Below are 19,293 nucleotides of genomic sequence, written 5' to 3'. Positions count from 1 at the left end.
TGTTTTACAAAAATACTAATAGCAAGTGTAATATTAAAAAGGCTAACAACTAACCAAAACCATTTTAATACATTGGTTGCAAGTTTTTAATTTACTTTGACCTAAAGAACTTTAAACAAATAGTTGGTTGCAAGTCTTTTTATTTATTAAAATATGCCCTCAATTATTGTGCTCAAATGATATTTTAAGATTTGGTTTTTATATATAAAACAAGGTAAACATGTCGTAATTTTTAATTAGTAAAAATAATAAATTTAATAAATTATAATTGATGAATGTTGTACATGACCTAAACAAAGATCTCAACTGATGATTTGAAAAAGAATAATGTGTCGAAGATGATGGTCATCTCTGACTCGAAGAAAAAAAGTTTGAAGGAGAATAATATTCCTTTAATATGTTACAAAGGTTTATATATAAAAACTTTAGTGTTGATATTAAATCTAAGAACCACTGGATTAGACATTAGTTCGCACTTTCATCTTATATGAGATTTTCTATTCCTTTAGGCTGTGTTTGGTTCACGGAATGTAAGATTACCAGTAGGAATGTAAGATTACCAGGGAATAGGATTACTGGGAATGTTGTATTTTTTGTAGTAGTGTTGCCTTAGTTTAGGTCTTATCCCATTTGACTTTATTTATTCTCGTAGCTTGCTATTCGTGGACTAATGTGTATCATTCTCTTCATGTTTCATTTTTTTAAGTTTAGTCGGGTCTTACGTTTCTGTCTATATGCAGAGATTTTTACGCAGGGTTTTACTTGCAGGGAGTACTTCCCAGTAAAATTATTTGACTGCCGGAGGTCTTCCACGGAAGCTGCTCTTAACCATGCGTTAGGAGCAGCCTAGTACCCTACCTCCTCCTTACCCCATTGCATATGAGAATAGGGTTTTGTTGTTGTTGTTGTATTTTTTGTTTGGCTGGTTTAACAGAAATGTAAGATTACCATGTTTAGTTAAATGAATAAATGATTATTGTAATGTATATTTAACCAAATTGTCCTTATTATATATTTGTTTTTTTAACAAGTTGGAAAATATTTATATATTTTCTTTAAAAAATTTAAATTCATAAAATTTATATATTTTTTTACAAAATTGAAAATATAAAAAGGTTTAATGAAATGGTAAAAATTTTATTTTAACCTCTGAACTTCATATAAAATTTTAATTATAGATTTTTTTGTAAATCTAAAATAGTTTAAGGATAAATTTGTAATTGAACATTCGTAGAATTTTTATTATTTAATGACAGAAGAATGATATTTTTGAAGAAAAAAAGTTTAAGGGCATTTTAGTCCAAAATGTCGGTAATCCAACAATACCTAAGGAAATAGAGGTAATGACATTCCCGGTAATATACCAAAAAAATTCACTATTGATAATCTTACATTACTGGAAATGAGATTCCCGAACTAACCAAACGAAAGAATATATATTTCATTCCAATTAAAATCTCACATTCTCCTACCTAAAAGACCCCTTAAATATTACCTCCCCAATAAATAATTTTATTCCCTTCAGGCTTTCACCCAAGGAGCCTCCACTTTATCAGTACCTTTTCTTTTCCTTTGGCTAAATTACCTTGCATGTTATTCAACTATGTTAAATTATAGTTTTAATTATTAAATTTTTGAAATTTATTAAATGATCATTAAATTATAAGAAATTACTAAATTTAATTATCGATTTGAAATAATTTGATAAAATTAATCTTATATTTATAATATAATTAATATTTTATAAGTATTTGATATATTTAATCAATTTTTAATTTTTGAATATTCAATAATATCATTTAAACATAATTAGTGACTTCTATTACATGGGCAGTCATCTATTCAAGGCAATTTACCCAAATAACATCATAACAATGAAATATTACATGTCAGGCACCTTTTCTCTAAATATTACCGATCTAGCACTCTTTCTGATAAAGCGTGAATCATGAGGAATGCCTTCACAGGATTTTGTCCTAGTTGGCGCCACGGTAGAAAAACACAGATCATGAAACGCGCCTTTGCGGGGTTCTGTCCGACTTGGCGCCACGTAGCAAAGGCGCGGATCATAAAACGCGCCTCTGCTAGGAAATCTGACATGTGCAAGGAAGGCGCGGATCATGAGGCGCGCCTTCCATTATTACCTGAGCCTTATCTCTCTCGGTTATTCGCTCATCCCCGCCTTCCATTATTACCTGAGCCTTATCTCTCTCGGTTATTCGCTCATCCCCTCCCCTATAAATACTCCCGAATGTAAACATCAAACCACACCAAAATTTTCTTCATTCTATCAAGCTAAGTAGATGTTTTTATAGTTTTTAGAATGTAAAATTATTTTTATTATATTATATTTATTTTATATTTAATTATTTGACCAAATTTTATTTTACTAATTATTTTGAATTATTTTTTGTGGTTGTAAAATGAAAGGTTGGATCATATCTCGATATATTTTGTCGATATGGTAATAATATTAAATTATGTTATTTAAATTATTGTGAATTTTATTATTTTTTAACATTACTTTATATTTTAATTCGCACACTATTTATTTAATCAGGTGCATTTCAACTATTGTTTTTACAGATATAGGACTCTCAATCTTTCAAACTCTCAAAATAAGGCATATTTCAGTTATTGTTTACTATGATAGAGAAATTCGGGAAGATAAAATCGACGTTGTCTTCACATTAAATCATTCAGTCAGAATATCCTTTAAGAGAAACATTACTCTTGAAGAGTTGATCACTAAAATTTCAAGGAATGTTCATGTTGGTAGTACTAGAAGACTGTCATCACTTCAGTACAGATTTTCAACTACACTATTTATGTTAACTTATACAACGTTTGAACTCTCCAACGATGTAATTGTTGATTATGTGACGATGTAATTGTTGTTTATGAAGTCTCAGTTTGTGTTATTTCATTTTCGTTTACTTTTAATTAATGTGTTACTCAAGTGAAAATTAAATAAAAACATTACAAACTAAATAATAAAAATAATTAAATAAAAACATTACAATTCAAATAATTAAATAATAAAAATATTAAGAAATAAAATAAATAAAAAGTAATAAAAAATTAGTACAATAAAATAAAATAATAAACTATTTAATGATTATAATATAATAAAAAAATTAGTTACTTAAAACTTGATAGAACATATATAGAATGAAGAAATATAGTGTTTTTTTGTGGTATGAGTGTTCGACGAGAGGGTATTTATAGGATGAGGACGAGGGGTTGGGCGATATTTAAGGCATGACAATTAGGATTTAAATGCAAGATCCAGTCTTGTGCCACGTGTCTGATTTCCAACAAAGCGCGTTTCATGATTCGTGCTTTATTATCGTTGCGTCAGCTCGGATAGAATCTCACGAAAGCGTGAATTATGATATGCTCTTTTTCACCGTGGCGCCAGCTCATAAAACCCTGTGAAGCGCGCCTCATGATCCGAGTTTTGTCAGAAAGGATGCTAGATTGATAATATTTTTATAAAGGGTGTCTGACACGTAATATTTAACTGTTATGGTGATTTTTGGATAAAATTAACTCAATTCAATTCACATCTTATTTTAAATTTTTTTATAATTTTCATATAAAAAATATGAAAACTAACATTAATACAATTTTTCTAAAAGATTTATATTTAAACTTACTGCACATAGACTACATTACTCAAACTTAAATCACCAGAAAAACAATGTTCTCTTTAATACAAGTATAAATAAATTTTAACATCAATTAAAATTGTTTTTATATTCATTAAAATAAAATTAACATCGATAATTTATCTCTATCCGTTTTAAAAAATGTTTTATAAAAGTTTTAGATTTGTCTAAGTTGACTCCAGCTGTTCTCGTGTATCTTTTCTAACCTTTTAAAAGAGTTTTTGTCAGAAAAGGAGCGTTCCGTCCCATGCAGGAGTCATAGGCTTATCTATAAACAAAACCCTTGACGAAAATTTCCACGTTCATTGCTTTGGGGGTTCAAATCTCTATAAATGCCACGCTTGTTGAGCAAGCCTCAGCTTACTGATTAAAGATCCTTTCTTCTGCATTGTTTTAACAGGGGATCGAATATGGGTCTTCTTCCTCTATTCTTTCTCTTTCTTCTCCTTACCATCTCGAGTAAGCTCGATTCTTAAACCCAGAAATAAGAGCATTCATTTTTAGTTGATGTTGGGATTTTAATATGGAAAAATACTGATTTGATATTTTTGGACTTTCAGGTGGGGAGAGCTCAAACTCCGTCGGAGTGAACTACGGTCAGCTTGGCAACAATCTGCCATCACCGAAGCAATCCGTGAAGCTAGTCCAATCTCTCGGAGCCACACGTATCAAAATCTACGATGCAAATCCCGACATCCTCGATGCTTTCAAAGACACCAACGTTGAAGTCACGATGATGGTCCCAAACGAACTCATAATCAACATCTCCAACAGTCAAAAGCTAGCCGATTCTTGGGTCCAATCCAACGTCGTCCCTTTTTACTCCAAAACCAAAATCCGATACCTCCTGGTCGGTAACGAAGTCATCAGCAGTTCCCCTAAAGAAATCTGGCCCAGAATCGTACCCGCCATGCGTAAAATCCAAAACTCGTTAAAAGCACACAGGCTCAACAGAATCAAAGTGTCTACCTCGATGGCAATAGATGTCTTGGAACCGCTGTCACGGCCTTCCAACGGCAGTTTCCGTTCCGACATTGCCGATCCGATTGTTAAACCGCTGTTACAGTTTTTAAGCCGGACCAAATCTTTCTACTTCTTTGATGTTTACCCTTATTTCGCTTGGGTAGCGGATCCCAAAAACATTAACCTCGATTACGCTCTCTTCGAGTCCCGAAACATAAAATACACCGACCCGGTTACCAAATTAAACTACACTAATCTGTTTGACCAGATGGTTGACTCTGTGGTCTTCGCAATGAAAAGACTCGGGTACCCGGATATTGGGATCTTTATAGCGGAAACGGGTTGGCCGAATGGCGGCGATATCGATCAAATCGGAGCCAACATTTACAACGCCGCTACTTACAACAGGAACGTTGTCAAGAAACTAACAGCTAAGCCGACGATCGGCACGCCGGCGCGACCCGGATCCGGGAACTGAGCGGCATTTCGGGCTGCTGTATCCTAACGGATCATACGTATACGAGATCGATTTAAGCGGGAACACTCCAGATTCGGATTTCGAGCCACTACCGAAGCCAGATAATAATGAGCCATATAAAGGGAGGATTTGGTGCGTGGCGGCTAGAGGAGCCAATGCAACCGCGCTGAGGTCGGCATTGTCTTTCGCGTGCACCCAGGGTAATAAGACTTGCGATGCGATTCAACCCGGAAAGCAATGCTTCAAGCCCGATTCATTGTATTGGCACGCGAGTTACGCGTTCAGTTCTTATTGGTCGCAGTTGAGGAAGACTGGCGCCAACTGTTACTTTAACGGCTTGGCTACTCAGACGGCCAAGGATCCAAGTAAGTTTATTTTTCTTCGTTATAATGAACTCAAGTAAACAAATGATTTATCGATAATGCGTTATTGACTCTTTTACTATTAAAAATAATTAAACTATTCATTGATTATAGTAAATTAATTTGTTGAGTCCATCAATTATTAAATATTATAAAATGATCACTTGAATATTCATATATTTCAAAGTCGTCATTTTTTTTTGTTGAAAATTTAATGGTCGTATAAGTTTTTCGTTAACATGTTGATTGATATATGATATTCATTTGAGATTATGAGATTAAATTTTATCGTATCTCAGTCAGTAGACTGATGTACATCTCATATTGTCATCAAAATTTTAATAAAAATGATGAGTTTATAACATAATTAATAGTCGAGTGATCATTTTGTAACTTTTAATAGTCAATAGACTCAACAAAGTAACTTCCTATAATCGGGGATAATTTTATAACTTTTAATAATTGATAGACTCGATAAATATTATCCTATAGTTAGAGGACTATTTGTGTATTTTACCCTAACTTCTTTTACTAAAAAATTAAGAATGTCGGCCGTACTAAGTTTCCAAGTGTGTCTCTTAGATATTTTTCCCCCCACAGGTTTTGGACGTTGTAAGTTTCCGAGTGTGACTCTTTGAAGAGCTTTTTATGGGGAGTGAATTGGTGAAGAAAGGCAATATCGAATCTGCTTTTATTATAAAATCATATTAAATTTAATAAAAACTTATTTTAATATCATTAATCTGATCAAATTCAATCATAGAATATCATTCTAATACGATGAATGAGATGGGCATTTTCTCCTACTCTTTGTGGCATGGAAAATAATACAATTTATTGCAAAATTTCCAATTTGCTATTCGGTCTTCTTCTCATCGTATTGCGAGCTTAGCTTAATTAATGCTGCACTAATAAAAGATAAACCCTCTTTCATCGAGCAAGATCTACACAAATGAGTGCATGGTCTACCAATATCAGGGCATTGTGATAGAAAAAGGAGGCCATTCTTTGACCATATCAGGACTTTTGACCCAACTTAGCCCATTCAAATGGACTATTACGAAGTTGCAAATTTATTGTTAATAAATATGTGTGAATTATATTTTTTGTCAACGTTAATTTCGTCCTTTATAAATTCGTTAAACTTATTCTCGTATGTAATGGGATAATGGGGTAAGGAGGAGGTATAGTAGGTTGCCCCCAACGTCAGGTTGAGATCAATTTCTGTGAGAGGCCTCCAAATTATAAAATGCCCTCCGTAGACTCAATCCCACGACCTCAAATTAAGAACTTTGCGCTGACAATGCTATTAGTGCAAATGGCAATGCTATTTATCATATAATATTATTAATTGGATTTAATACTTATCCTCATTCTTATCGTTTCCACTGTCAGTCCATTGCGAAATGGCCATTAGTGCAAATAAAACAATAATCAAAAGTAGGGTTACATAATCAAAGCCAACTTCGTTATAATATGAATTAATTAAATGTCATTAAGTTTTCAATTCAACCACTTTGACAATCAACATTGGCTACAAATATTTCAATTCATAGTATCTGACGCCAAAATATACCGTCCCATAACAGCAACTGCTCCTTATCTGGTTCTCTCTCTCTTTCTCTCGGATATTATTCTTGGATCTTTGCCTTCCGACCAACTTGAAGAAGATGGCTATGAATCTGATGCGTGCTGTTCAGTACAGTAAATATGGTGGAGGAGTCGCTGGTTTGAAGGTAATCTTCTTGGTCCTTTGGTTTTATTATTATCATTTACTTTTTCTGTTAATAGTGTTTTCTTAGAGTTAGAAAGTTTGATTAAAAGGAAATATAGAGGGTTCTTGTATGGATATAAAGGAGTTGTTTTGGAATTAGTTAATTAAATTAGGACCGTAGACTTTAATTTTGAGCCAAGTTGTTAATTACACTGATTTTGATTTTCTGTACACGTGTCTGCCCCCGGTGGCTGCTCTTCTCGTACTCGGGATAGAGACTCGGATCTATCTACTTCCTAGATATTCGTATGGCCAGAGCTTTGAATTTGTTTCCCAGTTCTTGCAACAGCGTTAAACTTGATTTGAAACCGGTGAACTGTTTTTCTAACTGTTGTGAATTTGATGCCTGTTGCAGCATGTTGAAGTCCCGGTTCCCAGTCCAAAGAAGGATGAAGCTTTGATCAAAGTAGAGGCGGCTAGTATTAACCCAATCGACTGGAAGATACAGAATGGGATAGCCCGCCCATTTTTACCACGCAAATTCCCCCACATTCCTGGTACTGATGTTGCAGGAGAAATCGTACAGGTTGGAGCAGGAGTCAACAATTTCAAAGCTGGGGATAAAGTTGTTGCCGTACTTGGTGTGAGCAGTCACTCTTAATCTTCTGTAATTTTATTTATTTTACTTGTTCATATTTTCAGCCAGGTTCCAGGTTCTCCACTTCAATAAACACCATTCATATCTCACTAATGCGAGTGATTATGTGCTTTTGGATACAAGTTGTACGTTAGCATGCCACTAATCTTTAAGTGAATAACTATAAATGGGAGATTTCTGCTTGAAGAAAGAAGTGGAAGAAGCATGCTACTACCATAATAGATAAAAATTGGGATAATAGTTGATGGCATTTGTGTTTTAGGTCTTAGCTCAAGCAATTAATAATTGATTGCTCCGCTTCCCTGTTTGAATGAATCGAAGAAAATGAAAGTTTTGTCGTTGACTGTGGGTTGCTTTTCCTTCTAGATAAAATGACTTAACTTTTTGAATTGTGAACCTATAAATGAATTGCATGAGGGGAACATACGTTGTTTGATGTTACACTGGACAGTTTGTTGGTTCAGGTTCAAGCTAACAACTTTAATTATATGAATGCATTTTGCAATGACAGAATGGAGGCGCACTAGCTGAATTCGCTGTGGCTCATAAGGATTCGACAGTTCTAAGGCCTCCAGAGGTATCCTCAGCTGACGCCGCAGCTTTGCCAATTGCTGGCCTCGCAGCTCACCAGTCACTCACCAAGCTTGCTGGCCTCAAACTCGATGGAAGCGGGCCTCCGGTGAATGTCCTGATTACCGCTGCTTCAGGCGGTGTTGGTACATATGCGGTTCAACTGGCAAAGCTTGCAAACGTACATGTGACAGCCACTTGTGGGGCTCGTAACATGGAACTAGTCAGGAGCCTGGGGGCTGATGAGGTTCTGGACTACAAGACTCCTGAAGGAAAGGCTCTGAAGAGCCCATCCGGTCGCAAATACGACATAATCATCCACTGTACAGCCAACATTCCCTGGTCTACCTTTGAGGCTAACCTTTACTCCTAAAGGAAAGGTAGTAGATACTACTCCTGGTTTTGGGACTCTGATGAGTGTTGCTGCAAAAAAGATCACATTCGCGAAGAAGCAGCTGCTACCCCTGTTTACGGCGGTTAAGCAAGAGAACCTCGATTATCTAGTTAAGTTGATGCAAGCAGGAAAGCTTAAGTCGGTAATCGATTCAACTCATCCTTTAAGCAAGGCTGAAGAGGCTTGGGCCAAGAGCATTGACGGTCATGCCACCGGGAAGATTCTTGTGGAGCCCTAGATAATGATACACTAGCTTGATTAAGTTTTCTGTGAGTGGGGTTGCTAATGAACCATTTGTATATTCACAGCTCAGTGTTCTGAACAACACAAGTGTCGTGTGTGAGATATTGTTTTCCTTAATCATTCTGGTCTTTGTAAGTGAACAATGTTGGCTGAGATGTAATGTTGTTGAACACTTTGTTTTGTTATGAAACTTTTATATATATATATATATATTAATAATCTTTCTTGTCTCTTGAATAATGTCAATGTATTGCAACATATATTTTGTAAAGTGAACAAAACCAGGAGACGCAATTGATAGATGAAAGCAAGTTTGAAATGTGAACTCATACTAAGAAAAAAAAAGGTGAAATACGAACGTTTTGATATCAGTGTTCTTGTAAGGGACGATTGACTGTCAACGATGGCTGAAAAACTTTAGCATCTGAAATTGAATCTTTTTAAAGTTTAATTACAAAGATATATTTCTAAAATTCAATGCCTAAAACAACGGCATCAATACCTACACCTTTGTTTATGTCTTTACGATGATAGAAAAATCAATTCATGTATTCGTGACATCAAAATTTAATAGCCCAGTGACATAATTAAAATAATTAAAAGCTAAATGAAATAAAATGATATATCGTCTAAAGTTCAATGGTACTTAACATAGTTGATCCTAAAAATCCATATACGTGGCATTATATTGAGATGGTAACATTGATTTGGATCCATCTACTCTTATTGAAAAAAATACATGTGCTCTTTCAAACTAGCAGTTATTTATACACACCAAGTATAATTTTCTTTAGCCAGGAGCTTAAAAAATGGCGATCCCAACGCAGCTGAAACTCTCCTTCTTCCTCCTCTTATCTATCTCCACCGTCGCACTTGCCGTAAGTACCCCTCAAAAGTCCCGATAAGTCCCTCCAAATCTCCATCTCTAACCTCTTTATCTGTTGCATACAGGATGAAGAAGATTGCGTTTATTCGCTCTACATAAGAACGGGATCCATCATCAAAGGCGGAACCGACTCCATCATCAGTTTAAAACTCCAAGACGGCCAGGGCGAGTTCATCGAGATCAACAACCTCGAAACTGGGGCGGGTTAATGTGGGCCAGAACACAATTATTTCGAGAGGGGTAATCTGGACATCTTCTCGGGTAGGGGACGTTGCTTGTCTTCCCCTGTGTGTTTCATGAACTTAACCACGGATGGGTCGGGTCCAGGCCATGGATGGTACTGTAACTACATGGAGGTTACCGTGGCCGGCGTCCATTCCCCTTGTAGCCAGCAGCAGTTCACGGTGGAGCAATGGTTGGCACTGGACACCTCACCCTACAACCTCACGGCCATCAGGAACAACTGCCCCTCGGAGTTTCCTGTTGATGTCTAGCACTGCACTACCATGTGATGAGCCTTTATTATGCCTTGAAAAACCTTTAAGGGTGCGTTTGGTTTAAGGAATGATGATTATCAGTGGGAATGTAAGATTATCAGATAATAGGATTACTAGGAAGGTTGTATTTTATGGTTGGCTTAGCAGGAATGTAAGATTACCGTGTTTGGTTAAAAGAATAAAATATTATTGGAATATATATTTAACCAAATTGTTATTTTTATATATTTGTTTTTTTAACAAGTTGAAAAATATTTATATATTTTCTTTAAAAAAATTAAATTCATAAAATTTATTTAATTTTTTTACAAAATTAAAAATATAAAAAGATTTAATGAAAGGGTAAAATTTTATTTTAACTCCTGAACTTCATATAAAATTTTAATTATAGATTTTTTTTTGTAAATCTAAAATAGTTTAAGGATAAATTTGTAATTTAACCTTCGTAGAATTTTTATTATTTAATGACAGAAAAATGATATTTAAAAAAATTAAGGGCGTTTTAGTCCAAAACGCTGGGAATCCAACAATACCTAAAGAAAGGGAGGTAATGACATTCCCGATAATATACCCAAAAAAATTCACTATTGGTAATCTTACATTACCGGGAATGAGATTCCCGGACTAACCAAACGAGGGAATGTGGATTACATTCCCATTGGCATCCCACATTCCCCCTTCCAAACACCCCCTAAATGTTTTTTCAAGGTTGGATCCATCGATGGTTGGTGAACTTATTTTCGAGTGAGTTACTTTACCATATTTCTGAATAAAATATGAGTGTATGATTAAATTCTAAAAATATTATTTTATTATTTACTTGATTTAACTTGAAATATATTGAGAAAAATCCAAATCGTTCTCGTTGTTTAGTTTCACAAGACGAAAAAAAGGACGAGTGGACGTTGAGCACCACAAGAAGAAGATGAGATTCGACGACCTTTGTTGTTCTTCAAAGGGAAGAGAGATAAACTCCACGTCCATTGGCAAACTTATTCGTTTTCGGGTAATTTAGGTTTGAGAAACAAAAAGGAAGATGACTTGATGATCGGAAGGACAGCAATGAGAGAAAGCCATTTCCGTTGAAGATCAATTTACATTAACGGCAGAGGGACTAAAATCGAACAAATCGATAACGTTAGGTACCATTTCTCTTTAATTTTTTTTATGATCAAAGTCGATCATAACGAAAACATAGGGACTATCGACATAATTTACCCTAAAAATTTATTAATATTCTATTTTGTAACAGTAAATTTACTGTGATTTCATCCTTTTCAATTCAATATAAACCCCTTCAAATTACTCCTAAAACTTAGAAATTCGAACTCACTCATTTCAAAATTTAAACCCCCTAACCAATTTAAAACGATGATCAACTTGAAACTTTGCCGATTTATATATATGAAATGAAACAGCCGCCAGACCTGGCATCGACAATCTAGGATTTTCTTTTTTGGTCCAATGATATAATTAGATTAATACCTTAAAGTAAACTAATGCATATTAATTTGTAATACTAATTCAATAAATATAGATGTTAGAAAGCGGTCAATAAAAAATAATTACTTTCGAGTGCGTGTTGTTTTCGTGGACTAATAAAAGTCATATTAGTTTCGTAAGACTAATAAAATTCAATGTTTCCCAGAACATCACTTTGGGTTCCATACCAACGCGCTGTCAATTATTGGTTCGGATTGAGAGAGAGAGAGAGACGGATTCATTCATGTGTGCAGTACTATAAATTCAAAGAACCTGACGCCATAGAAAATACCATCCGATTCTACTTCTTTATTCTTCCCTCCTCTTTCTCGGATTCTATTCTTGATTTCGCATTGCCACCAACTGCCAAAACAGCTTCGCTTTTCTTTTTCCCTTTGAAATTTTGGCTAACAATCTGATGCGTGCCGTTCAGTACAGTAAATACGGCGGAGGAGTTGACGGTTTGAAGGTAATCTACTTGCTTCTTTCATTTTTTTTTCTTTTACATTTACTAGTATTTTGATAAAGTTTAGAAACCAATTGCTGGTGACCTGTTTTTCTAATGGCTGTGAATTTGATGCATGTTGCAGCATGTTGAAGTTCCGATTCCCAGTCCGAAAAAGGATGAAGTTTTGATCAAAGTAGAGGCTGCTAGCATTAACCCCATCGACTGGAAAATACAGAACGGGATAGCCCGTCCATTTTTACCACGCAAGTTCCCCCACATTCCTGGTACTGATGTGGCAGGTGAAATCGTACTGGTTGGATCTGAAGTCAAGCGTTTCAGGGCCGGTGATAAAGTCGTTGCCGTACTTGGTGTAAGCACTCGTTCTTTTGGTTGGATACAAATTGTATAGTAGCATGTCACTAATCTTATTATATGAATGTATTTTTGGAAATGACAGAACGGAGGTGCACTAGCTGAATTTGCCGTGGCTAAGGAGGGTTCCACTGTTCCGAGGCCTCCAGAGATATCCGCCCTCGAAGCTGCAGCTCTGCCGATTGCCGGCCTCGCAGCTCACCAGTCAATCACACAGCACGCCGGCCTCAAACTCGACGGGAGCGGCCCGCAAGTAAACGTCCTTGTTACCGCAGCTTCAGGCGGTGTAGGAACATTCGCGGTCCAGCTCGCAAAGCTAGCAAACGCACATGTGACAGCCACTTGCGGGGCTCGTAACATGGATTTAGTCAGGAGCCTGGGGGCCGACGAGGTTCTCGACTACAAGACTCCAGAAGGAAAGGCCCTGAAGAGCCCATCCGATAGAAAATACGATATAATTATCCACTGTACAACCAACATTCCCTGGTCTACCTTCGCGGCTAACCTGACTCCAAAAGGAAAGGTGGTAGATACTACTCCTGCTTTTGGCACGATGATGAGCGTTGCTGTGAAAAAGATTACATGCTCCAAGAAGAAGCTCATCCTCGTGTTTACGGCGGTTAAGCAAGAAAAGCTCGATTTTCTGGTGAAGTTGGTAAAAGCAGGGAAGGTTAAGCCGGTAATTGATTCTAAGTATCCTCTAAGTAAGGCTGGAGAAGCTTGGAGCAAGAGCATTGACGGCCATGCCACTGGCAAGATTCTTGTGGAGCTGTAGTTTATCAACACTGCTTCATAATTTACACCATTTTTATACCTTTTAAAAGTGATTTGGGTTGCTTGTGACGAGCCATTTGTATATTTCACAAGTACTTCGTATTTGTACAATGCAAATGTAGTGAGTTTTGTATGTCTTGTCTTTTATTTGTAATTTAAACAATGTTGGGCGGGAGGTTATGTTTTTTGGTACTTTTTTTTCTTATGAAATTCATAATTTTTTGTTTAATGTGATTCAAATTCTAGGTGATCTTATGGATAATTAGATTTTGTGCTCTTAATAACCTCAAGTTTATTCTCAATTATTGAATTTCTTTTATAATTATTAATATATGATTTCTCGATAAATTTAAATTAAATACTTATTATCAAGTTATATTTCAAATTCAATTTATAATAAGCATTTTTATATTATTTATAGAAACATTTTTCATTTAATTCATGGTGTAGTAAAATTTAATATTTATTAATTTTAAAATGATGTATAACACGATATATATTTGTAAATAATATCAAATGAGTTGCAACGAATATAAACGGTTTATCCTTCTTTTATTTAGACGAAGAATCGTTACTGGTGTCAGTGTTCTCTATTTTTATGATGAGGTAACACATAAATAAGTGATAATAAATTGGTTTTATCTAGGTTGTATCCCTTCTCTTAATTTTAGTTTAAAGATTTTATAATGGTTCTTAAAAATAGTACTAGGAATATGATCATCATGATTATCGTTAAGCTGGTAAACTAGATAGATATAATAAGACAGTGATGAATTTAGATATATTAAGTTACATGAACTTATCAAAAGTTATGTCAACTGATTACTATTTTTTAAAACTATTAGATATTAATTTTTTTTTTGAAATATCTTAAATATTAGAGTTTAAAAATGATATATATCTTTAAGAAAGCTTTAAAATTGATTTTTGATGAAGATATAAATATGTTATTACTACTTTTGATGAAGATATAAATATTACTATTTTTTAAGCTCCTCCTCATATGCTTTCTTGGATTGTAGGCGACAAGATTGAGTTTCATTTATATCTATCTAATCCCTAATTAATATAATAAATAATACTCATTTTAGCTTTATGTCGCATCAGGAACCAATTTGTATGAAAAAATGGAAAGAAGAATAAAATGAGATGAATAAGGAAAAATAATCTAATATAAGATTAAGAGAAATGTTACTGGAAATGTTAATATTCTTTTAATATTTTTGGTATTAACATTTCTAGTAAAGCGTTACTTAATATACAGAATGAATGAATAGAATGGATGAATTTGATGGCTGTTGCAGCATGTTGAAGCTCCGATTCCCAGCTCGAAAAGCTCCGATTCCCAGTCCGAAAAAGGATGAAGTATTGATCAAAGTAGAGGCAGCTAGCATTAACCCCATCGACTGGAAAATACAGAACGGGATAGCCCGCTCTTTTTTACCACGCAAATTCCCACATTCCTGGTACTGATGTTGCAGGTGAAATCGTACAGGTTGGATCTGAAGTCAAGCGTTTCAAAGCCGGCGATAAAGTCGTTGCCGTACTTGGTGTAAGCACTCATTCTTGTTCTTTTGGTTGGATACAAATTGTATAGTAGCATACCACTAATCTTATTATATGAATGTATGACAGAACGGAGGTGCACTAGCTGAATTTGCTTTGGCCAAGGAGGGTTCCACAGTTCCAAGGCCTCCGGAGGTATCCGCCCTTGAAGCTGCAGCTCTGCCGATTGCCGGCCTCAAACTCGAGGGAAGCGGCCCGCAGGTAAACGTCCTCATTACCGCAGCTTCAGGCGGTGAAGGAACATACGCGGTTCAGCTGGCAAAGCTAGCAAACGCACATGTGACAGCCAAACATGGATTTAATCAGGAGCTTGGGGGCCGACGAGGTTATCGACTACAAGACTCCAGAAGGAAAAGCACTGAAGAGCCCATCCGGTCGAAAATACGATATAATCATCCACTGTACAACCAACATTCCCCGGTCTACCTTCGCGGCTAACCTGACTCCAAAAGGAAAGGTGGTAGATACTACTCCTGTTTTTGGTACCCTGATGAGTGCTGCTGCCAAAAAGATTACATTCTCCAAGAAGCAGCTCATTCTGGTGTTTACGGATCCCAACAAAGAGAATCTGGATTATCTCGTGAAGTTGGTGAAAGCAGGGTAGCTTAAGCCAGTAATTGATTCAAAGCATCCTCTGAGTAAGGCTGGAGAGGATTGGGGCAAAAGCATCGATGGCCATGCCACTGGCAAGATTCTTGTGCAGACCTACTTTATGAATATTACTTGATAATTAATTTACACTGCTTTTATAATTTTGTAACTCATTTGTGTTGCTTATGAGTCGTTTGTATATTTCACAAGTACTCAAAGGTTGGTGTGTAGGTTGTTTGTTTATGTTTCCTGTCTTATGCTTGTAAGTTGTAATGTAGACAATGTTTTGTGAGATGTAATGTTAATGAGCATTATATTTGTTCTGAAATTTCAAGGGTTAACAGTTATTTTTATCCTTACAGTAGATTTAATTTATTATTTTTATCCTTATAATTCTTTTACATCAATTTAACCCTAAAAGTTATTTAAAGGCATCAACTTAACCCTCGAAGTCCGTTAATTATTTTTACTAACAAAAATGTGAGTCTCACGTGTCTATAGATTAAAGGATTATATTAATATATTTACTAAATACAATGATTAGAAAAAATTCTCAAAATTTTATTATTTATTTCAATGAAATTAAAGGATTAAGTTAAAGTTTTGAATTTTTTTTTTCTAATCATTGTATTTAGTAAATATTCGAAATATTTTATTATTTATTTTTTAAAATAAATATCACATCAACAATATTAACTGACGTGGAAATTGATGCGTCGATAAACGCATAAAACAAGTAGTTCTGTTAGTTAAACAAACTTTGAGGGTTAGGATGATGTCCCTAAAATACTTCGAGAGCTAAATTGATACGAAAAATTCATAAGAACGAAAATGATAAATTGGATCTACTACAGGAACAAAAGTAGCCCTTAAGACAAATTTTAAAATTCGACCTGCATAGAACCCTATGGATGTTTAAAATTTGTTTGTTGTTAAATTGATGAATTAATGATGTTAGAGAAATTAGAGAAACGAAGGTTGTGAAAAATTATTTAGGAAAACAAGATGAATGAATAGTAGTACATAAAGTCTCCAAAACTGAGGGTGATTTTACTTTCAATTTATTTATTTATTTTTGACAATTTTAGGATCTGTCGGAACCGTCTTTCGGTTGGGCCCCGGAATTGGGCTTCGACTTGAAAAATGGATTGGAGTCGCCACCGATTATTTATTTAAAAATAAATAGGTTAATCGGATACCTTACATCTTACCTGATCTGCGTCTTACCAAAGATATGTCGGATTCGGGAGTCGGTTACAGCTAAGGAAGGATTAGCACCCTTAAACTGCCCTTTCGGTACTATGTAATTTCCAGTTGTCTTTAATTAAGAAAGTTGTAAATTTAAATTAAAATGTAAAATGATGATCCAAATTACTTACCTTAGATTGCTTAAATTGTACCCTTAAAAGATCGAGACATATATTAGATAAGGAATGCAAATAAAACACCTAAGGTAAAATGGAAAACAAATAAGATGAGGAAAATATAGAATATAAAAATGATGGTAATAATAATAAAGATATATACAATAAAAGTAAATAAAAAGATATATATAATAGTAATAAATAAAATAAAAAAACTAAAAAAACTAAAATAGATAAATAACTATAATCAAATATGTACAAATAAAAATAAAAAGGAATAAATAAATAAATAAAACATAATAAAGGTGAAATAAAATAACATACAAATGTAAAATGATAAGAATTAAATAAAATGTCCACATGTATATAAAGAATGTAAAATAATAGCGTATAAGGTAAATTAATAAAAACATATAATAATATTAATTCCATATATAATAAGTAAATATGAGAGGGAGAAAAATCTATATAATAGTAATAGAAAAACTAAATAATGAAGATAAATATAATAAAAAAAATAAAGAAATAATAAGATAAAATACCAAATGTATACACACATATATATACATATATATTTAATATAACATATAAGTATAATAATAATATACTAATAATACGTATATACGAATGTAAAAAACTAATAATAATATAAAATATATATATAAACATTATAATGAAATATAAAAAGATAATAGATAAATAAAATTAAAATCCAGAAAAAGGGTCAAATTGAAAGAACTATAAGCTAGGGGGTCAAAATTCAAAGCAATATTAAGGGTTAATTTCAATTTGGGGGTGAAATAACTCTTCAAAGGATACGAGGGACCAAAAGGGTAGTTTACCCTAATTTAGACAGGAACACGCTGACGTTTTAGGTATAAAACTCAAAATTTTCTTTTTATTACTTATTTCTCTCTTCTCCAAGCCGAGGGATACCCCCCCTTCTCTTTTCTCTGCCTTGTTCTTCAGCAATGAAGAACACAGGCGACCTTTTCCAGAAGCCGACCGTTGGCCTCCTCGCGCCGCCTCGCCGCCGCCGTTGAACGGCGACGGCTGCCGTTCATCGGCGGCAAAACCCGTTTTTTTTTGTTTTCCAAAGCTTTTTAAATCTAGTTTCAGAAAAACGAAATATTTTTTATAAAAAACGAGCCTCGGGGGCTAGATCTACAAAAGAAGATCCCGACCAAGCCCCTCCGTTCATCGGCTAAAAACGCTTTCTTTTGTTTTTGTACAAATCATAGAGGAATACTAACATGCAAAGGCGAAAAAAACCAACAAAAAAAAGGTAAGAAAAATGCTACCTTTATTTCTTTCTGAACTGGTTACAAAATAAAACTTCGAATCTGTTATATCTCCCCTGATCTCTCGTAGTATATTGTGTGTATTTATGTGGTAATCTCTGGTCTCCTCCCTCTTTTACAAATGGATTACATGTCTTATTTATAGCCTAGAATCTAAGTGTTTGACCCCTATTAGAACTCTTACTCTAATGTTTGTTGGCTTGTTATCTTCATGAAATCCTTGCGCCGGAGGAATCGGAGTTGTGGAGGACGTGAGACGGGTGGCCGTGAAACTCGGAAAGGGAGGCGAGGGATCTTGTGGCACAGAACAGAACACTGCCAGGGTTAGGGTTCCTCACGGCTGTTGAACTGGGCTTGGTTCCTTTGTTGGGTTGCATGTTCAGGCCCGTAAAAAAAATGAAATTAATAATATTAACATTATAAGGACGCAAATCATGTGTTTACAGCTGCCCCTCTTTGCTTATTGTCGTGTAACGAAAATAGAGCAAAGATTAAAAGACACATATTTCGTCCATATCGAATATCCTCTGTCGTAGAGTCGAAATCCGATGTTGAAATTGGTTTGTCAATTCAAAACACTAAATGACTCCCTCGTCCTGAGATTGAGTCAAAACTGGAAAATTCTAAGTACGAAATCCTTCGTTGCGAAGTTGAAGACGAGCTCAAAGCTTTTGACCAGTGGCCTCTGAATCATCTTCTGGTTCAAGGTACTTCGTCGTGAAGGTGACCCTTCATCTGAAGACTATGGCGTTGTGGTGTTTACAGATGACTCCTTCGTCGCGAAGTTGGATCAATCTGTTTGTGAAGTTGGTATTGTATATAGCTCCTTCGTCGTGAAGTTGAACTTATATTGTCTTGAGTCCAATATCCTTCGTTGTGAAGTTGAAATTGGCTCTGAAGTTGGGAAGTTATTTATTGACAACCAGCGGTCCCTTCGTCGTGAAGTTGAACTTGCGTTG

The 19,293-nt window shown here is 34.9% G+C and overlaps 5 pseudogenes; all 5 read left to right on the top strand.

Moving 5' to 3' along the window:
* Positions 1–4,052: 4,052 nt before the first annotated feature.
* Positions 4,053–6,127, top strand: LOC120152270 (annotated as a pseudogene).
* A 913-nt stretch (positions 6,128–7,040) lies between these two features.
* LOC120152421 lies at positions 7,041–15,916 on the top strand (annotated as a pseudogene).
* On the top strand, positions 9,795–10,448 carry LOC120152422 (annotated as a pseudogene).
* LOC120152332 lies at positions 12,265–13,513 on the top strand (annotated as a pseudogene).
* On the top strand, positions 14,791–15,878 carry LOC120152330 (annotated as a pseudogene).
* Positions 15,917–19,293: the final 3,377 nt, after the last annotated feature.

The sequence above is a fragment of the Hibiscus syriacus genome, unplaced genomic scaffold, assembly GCF_006381635.1.
Source record: "Hibiscus syriacus cultivar Baekdansim isolate YM2019G1 unplaced genomic scaffold, ASM638163v2 tig00111088_pilon, whole genome shotgun sequence".
Taxonomy (NCBI): Eukaryota; Viridiplantae; Streptophyta; class Magnoliopsida; order Malvales; family Malvaceae; genus Hibiscus; species Hibiscus syriacus.
Note: the sequence above shows the minus strand (reverse complement) of the source record. Positions and strands in the feature narration are given on the sequence as shown.